The 6,000-nt window shown below is 44.0% G+C and overlaps 1 protein-coding gene across 1 annotated transcript in view; it reads right to left on the reverse strand.

Annotated features, from left to right (window-relative positions):
- Positions 1–1,910, reverse strand: part of RHOG (ras homolog family member G) — a 50,082-nt gene extending 48,172 nt beyond the window's left edge. The window contains exon 1 of the mRNA XM_088453862.1: positions 1,736–1,910. The gene's annotated coding sequence lies outside the window, so the exon portion shown is untranslated. The remainder of the gene's footprint in view (positions 1–1,735) is intronic.
- Positions 1,911–6,000: the final 4,090 nt, after the last annotated feature.

Raw genomic sequence — 6,000 nt, forward strand, 5'->3', positions numbered from 1 at the left:
GTCACATCGATAAGTGTCATCTAACAATGTAGTTTTGTCGCTCTCAGTAGTTTTATTTATGTGAATAAGACAGACATGATCGGTGTAATTCAATTGTTGCACGTGTGGTGATAATTAATGAGCGCCCGGTTTTGCAATTCAATTGTTCTGGACGCTCATTAATTATCGCTGTCTCCACGCACTATCAGACCGGGTTTAGCTGTGTAGAACAACTAAACCCGTCTAAAGTTCTGGTTAGGACACCCTAACTGCTGTATGGGCGCCCTAACCACGGGTTTCTGGCGTATTTTTGCTCGCACCCTCCTGAGGATGCAAGCAGAAATGCCGGTGCAGGCGGCTATCGCGCTCTGGTGAAGCAACAATTGAATCGCTCCGTCGGGTGACTTAAAAAAACAGCCACCGGCTAAACAATTGAATCGCCCCATTTGAGAGAGAAAGACACTCTGCGCGGCCACGTCACCTGGGACCTGGCACGCTGAGAGGGGCAATTTTGGCACGACTGAAGCCACAGTGTAGAAGGACATATCTGTATGTGGTGCATGTATGTACAACAGCTTGTTTGCCCGTGGTTGGTGCAAGTGTGCCAATGTCACTTGTATTTGCACCCAGCAATACTGCGTTGCCAGAGACGGCGGCAATGGCCGGGGGCATCAGTCGGTCCAGGACAGTGTATTAGCTGAATGTCAGTGTGGGAACCTCGATGCAGATTGCCCAGGAGAATTACTCTGTCATCTTGAGTAACTTCCTGTCTGCTCTCAGTCCGTTACATGAGAATGCCAAGCAGGCTGGGCTGGGTTCCTCATTCTATACCACACACATCACACCCGCACTACAGCCTACGTGTTGACAATAGTTGGATTGTAAAGATGAAGTCTACACGTCTGTTTAGGGGAACATGGCCCCTGTTTGACATGCGAGATCCTTATCCTACCCTTAGATGTCAGATCAGCTCTTTCCTCCCTAGATAATCATTCACAGGTTACTTACATAGCATTTCCATATTTCTGTAAAATTCTAGCCCATAACCCAAGTCACTAACTTTCAGCAGTTTTTTGTTTCAGTATTAAATGATCATAGTATCACTATACGTCACTGAGGTACATACAAAGCGCGGTCCCGATCTACCAATTCATTTTACACTTTAAGGTGAGACATTAACCTTATGTACTATTAATATGTTTATCAGCCAAAATAATTAGAAGACTATACAGGAATAAAATGGGACGTCATCTCCAGATGCAAAATGCTGTATGAGGAGGACCAAAGCAGTCGGCTAAGGAGCTTGCAATCATTCCTCCTAACTTATTACTGTATTTGTTCCTGTTACTGTGAGCCTACTTCACAGATCAGTATTAATAAAAAGAAAACTAATATATATGTATACGCAGAGCAGCACTGATTATGCAAATTACAATGTTAACCGCAGACAGCGCAGAAGAGCTTACAATCTAGACAAGCATCTACAGTATTATTATTTTTTCCTTAAAGACCAGGCACAGCTCAGGCGCAGTTACCAGCTGTTTCTATTTACAGTGAGATGTGATACTTTGTGACCCCCCCCCCAGGTCTGGGAGAATGAAATGATCTTACATCCCCACACCCAGCACCCCATGCCAGGAATATGTCTATAGAGGACACAACTTTGTGTGTGCAACTGGCAGACTCTCCTGAGGGTCACAGATCTGGAGCATCTTCATATACAGGAATTACAGACAGACTCTAAGCTAGCACTCACCGCTCATATCTCTGTGTAGGTCCTTTGGGTGCCTGGAGCTGTCTTCTGGATGTGTGGACCTCTGCTGGGCTAGAAGAGTCTCCTGGGTCTCCTCTGGGGAGCTGCAGGCAATATGTGCTCCGTCAGCCTGAAGAGATGCTGGTAGTAATTGTCCAGGGCGTATAATGCTGGGAGAGTCCGTGTACAACTCTGAGAGCAGAAGGAAGTGAGAGAGAGGAGGAAGTAAAGAAACAGAACTAGCTAACAGCGGCCAGTCTCAGCTGGGTCCCTGCTCTACCCACTATATTATATATATATATGTATATATATATATATATATATAATATATATGTATATGTAGCTGGGTCCCTGCTCCCCTGCTCTACCCACTATAATATATATATGTAGCTGGGTCCCTGCTCCCCTGCTCTACCCACTATAATATATATATATGTATATATGTAGCTGGGTCCCTGCTCTACCCACTATAATATATATATATATATATATATATATATGTAGCTGGGTCCCTGCTCCCCGCTCTACCCACTATGATATATATATATGTAGCTGGGTCCCTGCTCTACCCACTATATTATATATATATATATATATATATGTAGCTGGGTCCCTGCTCCACTGCTCTACCCAGTATAATATATATATATATATGTAGCTGGGTCCCTGCTCCCCTGCTCTACCCAGTATAATATATATATATATATGTAGCTGGGTCCCTGCTGCTGCTCCCCTGTTCTACCCAGTATAGTGTATGAATGTATGTGTGTATATATATATATATATATGTGTGTGTGTGTATGTATATATATATATATATATAGCTGGGTCCCCGCTCCCCTGCTCTACCCAGTATAATATATATATGTAGCTGGGTCCCTGCTGCTGCTCCCCTGTTCTACCCAGTATAGTGTATGTATGTATGTGTAGCTGGGTCCCTGCTCTTCCCTGCACAGGTTGGAGTCTCCCATATCCAAATATTCCGAAATACGGAATAATTTTGGCTTGACTGAGATAATGAGACCTTTGATTTTTGATGGTTCAATGTACACAAACTTTGTCTAAGGCACAAATTCTTAAAAATATTGTGTAAAATTACCTTCAGACTGTGGGGGTCATTCAGACCTGCTCGCGAGCGCAGGACGCTTGCAAGCGGGTCGATGGTGCCCTACTGCGCATGCGCACGATGGAGGGAGCTCCGTCGTGCGCATGCGTGAGACCCGGCTAGTGACGGGATAGCCGTCGCTCCGGGTCTCGCACCAAAGGGGGCATGCTGTCGATGTTGATTGACAGCACGCCCCCTTTGGTGGGCGTGCTGGGGGCGTGGCTGCCAGATGGAGGCGTTCCCATGGGAACGCCCACCGTCTGAAGCCGGCCCCACTGACATCAGTAGTGATGTCAGTGGTAGTGATTTTGGCTCTGATAGAGGCTTGCGGCAGCGAGACCCTACCGCAGGGTCTCCTTCGCGAGCCCGATGGTCGCGATGGTCTTGACAATCGCGACCATCATCATGGACGCTAGCTATAGCTGTGAGTGGTCACTCACAGCTATGCGAGCGTCCAAGAGGCCTCTCCATTTTCATGTAGGAGGGCCCTGATTCACAGCGAGCGCTCTGGTCAGAGCGTCCGGCTCTGAATCAGGCCCCGTGTGTATAAGCTGTATATGAAACATAAATTAATTTCATTTCTGTACGCAATCTTTGTTTGAGCCATAAAATGATTGAATATATTGTATAAAATTACTTGCAGGCTGTGTATATAAGGTGTATATAACACATTAATGCATTCTGTGTGTATATTTGGGTCCTATTCCCAATATATCTCATTATGGTATGCAATTATTCCAAAATACAGAATATTCCATTATCCAAAATACCCATGGTCCCAAGCATTTTGGATATGGGAGACTCAACCTGTATATTATATTATATATATATATATATATATAGCATTAGAGATGGCACTCAAAAAACACTATTTGGGGGGTGCTAGGTCCAAAACAAGTTGTAATATAAACACCCTGCCACTAAGCAAGCTAATCGCCTGCGGAGTAAACAAAAAACCAGCGCTCACGTTTAGATGAATCCACAGGTTTATTCACAAGGCATGTAAACAGACATACCACATAGCTATCAGTGGCCCATCAGTGGCTCATTAGTGGCCCATCAGTGGCTGATAGCTATGTGGTATGTATATATATGCAACTGGGTCCCTGCTCCCCTGCTCTACCCAGTATATTATATAGATATATACTAAGGATACTGCCTTTGAACCTCTATATACCCCTGCCTATACCTTCTAATATCCTTCCTATAAACCTCTAAGGATGACGCTAATTTGCGTACGCAGTCATACAGTAAATAAAGACTCCAGACCTAGAACCTGTGGTTCCAAAGCACAAAGTATTATTCAAGTAAAAGTACAGCAGTTACACGCTATGATCCTCATATAATCTTAGCGCAAAGAGATTATACAGACCCAAGTACAATTATACATACGCAGCGCTCTCTGGTCCAGATGTTAGGCATCAGCAAGAAACCCCTCGTCAATCAGCATTCAGCACAAAGACTAGGAACCTAGGGTCAGAGCACACATATTTATACCCCCCAGAAATAAACAACACAATAGAGAAGTTTATTGCTAATACCATTGGTCCTAAAGGAGACGGCATATGTTACAAGGCATTTAACAGGTTGATTCAAATAGACACAACTCAGCCTCTAACAACTGGGGGTCTCTGGTTTCCTGCCTCATGCAACATCCTAACAGTTGTTCATATTATGTACATTTTGTTGCTTGAAGTCTCTGCGGTCCATAAGTTGAGAATGCATGATGTGATCTCCACACCGATGGTACCGGAATACTGTTGAAAGAGTACAATACCAATCACGGCTTACTTATCATGTATAAAACCTTAGTTACCAAATAATCTTTATTTCACAGCATTTATGCTAAATGAACAAACTTAAATCTTATACTTTAAAGCTTATTAAACCTTTTATGTGAATACGTAATGTGTAAGTATGCGGGGTGTGATGTAAATATGCTAGTTAACTTGGGGCAGATGCGTGTGCATGAAGCTAATAAACAGCGTTTTCATACAGGATCTTATGCATTCACTAATATGCAATTGTGCGTATTGTGTGTATGAGAAATGGTGCACTTAAATCTCACTTAAACTAAGTGAACACCTAGCAGTGTGGAATGCTGAGCATTATAGTTCCACACGCCCCCTCTCTCAGCAGCCCCCACCCTTCCCAGGCTAAAAAGTATAGTCCTTTGTTCTCCCAGGTTCTTGTGTAAATGCAAATTAGCACAGCTACAAGACCCAAACCACAGATAACACTCTTGGCTTTGAAGGTATTTTATTGTAGGAAGCCTGCTAATGTAAGATGCTACAAATTACCCTCTTGCTGTATTCGAGCAGGGCCACCTGGAGTGAGAGCAGACATTATGTCCAGGAAGCTTGTCTATACAGGCTAGTTGTCACATGGCCATTTGCTCTGTTTAGCTAATGCAATCCAATTTTGACATACTGTACAGCCATTTCTGAAATATATCCTTTAGGGGAATTATAATAATATACACACTTTATCCAGAGCAGCCAAACTACGTAAAGACATGAAATGGGCTTTTGGTGAATCGCCGTAACTTATGGCGATGGTCACAGATGCAATCGCATGATGCTAATAGTAATATCGCCACATGTACTAAAGTGTGAGTTTATCTAAAATGGCACTTAGCGGCCATTCGCAAAATGGCGTCTTGCGATCTCATTTCCAAGATGGTGTCTTGCGGCCAGTCGCAAGATGGTGTCGCTGCGATTCAATTTTAAACCGATCTTGTCTCATATAATCCAGCTTCGACAAAATATATATATATATATATATATATATATATATATATATATATATGTAGCTGGGTCCCTGCTGCTGCCTTCCTGCTCTACCCAGTATATACCATGTTGCTACAATCTCCGGCACAGCAATATTTGGTGTACCACCCTTTCCCTTCAAAACAGCATTAATTCTAAGGGGCACATTTGTCATTCTATATTTGTGGCTATGTCCCCGAAAACACCCGTTTATAAATTTAGTATGCCCCAGATGTATTAAGGAGGGACCGCAGTAGGTAGTGTCAGGGGCGCCGAGAGGGAGAAGGAGCGGGTACAGATTACCCGGGCCCAGGCTTCCTGAGGGGCCCGGCGGGGGCCCGGGTCCGACGCTGCTCCCCCCTCCCTCACAGCAGCCCAGCACACAGCGTGTGCTG

Source organism: Taudactylus pleione, unplaced genomic scaffold (assembly GCF_031769625.1).
Source record: "Taudactylus pleione unplaced genomic scaffold, aTauple2 ptg000597l, whole genome shotgun sequence".
Lineage (NCBI taxonomy): Eukaryota > Metazoa > Chordata > Amphibia > Anura > Myobatrachidae > Taudactylus > Taudactylus pleione.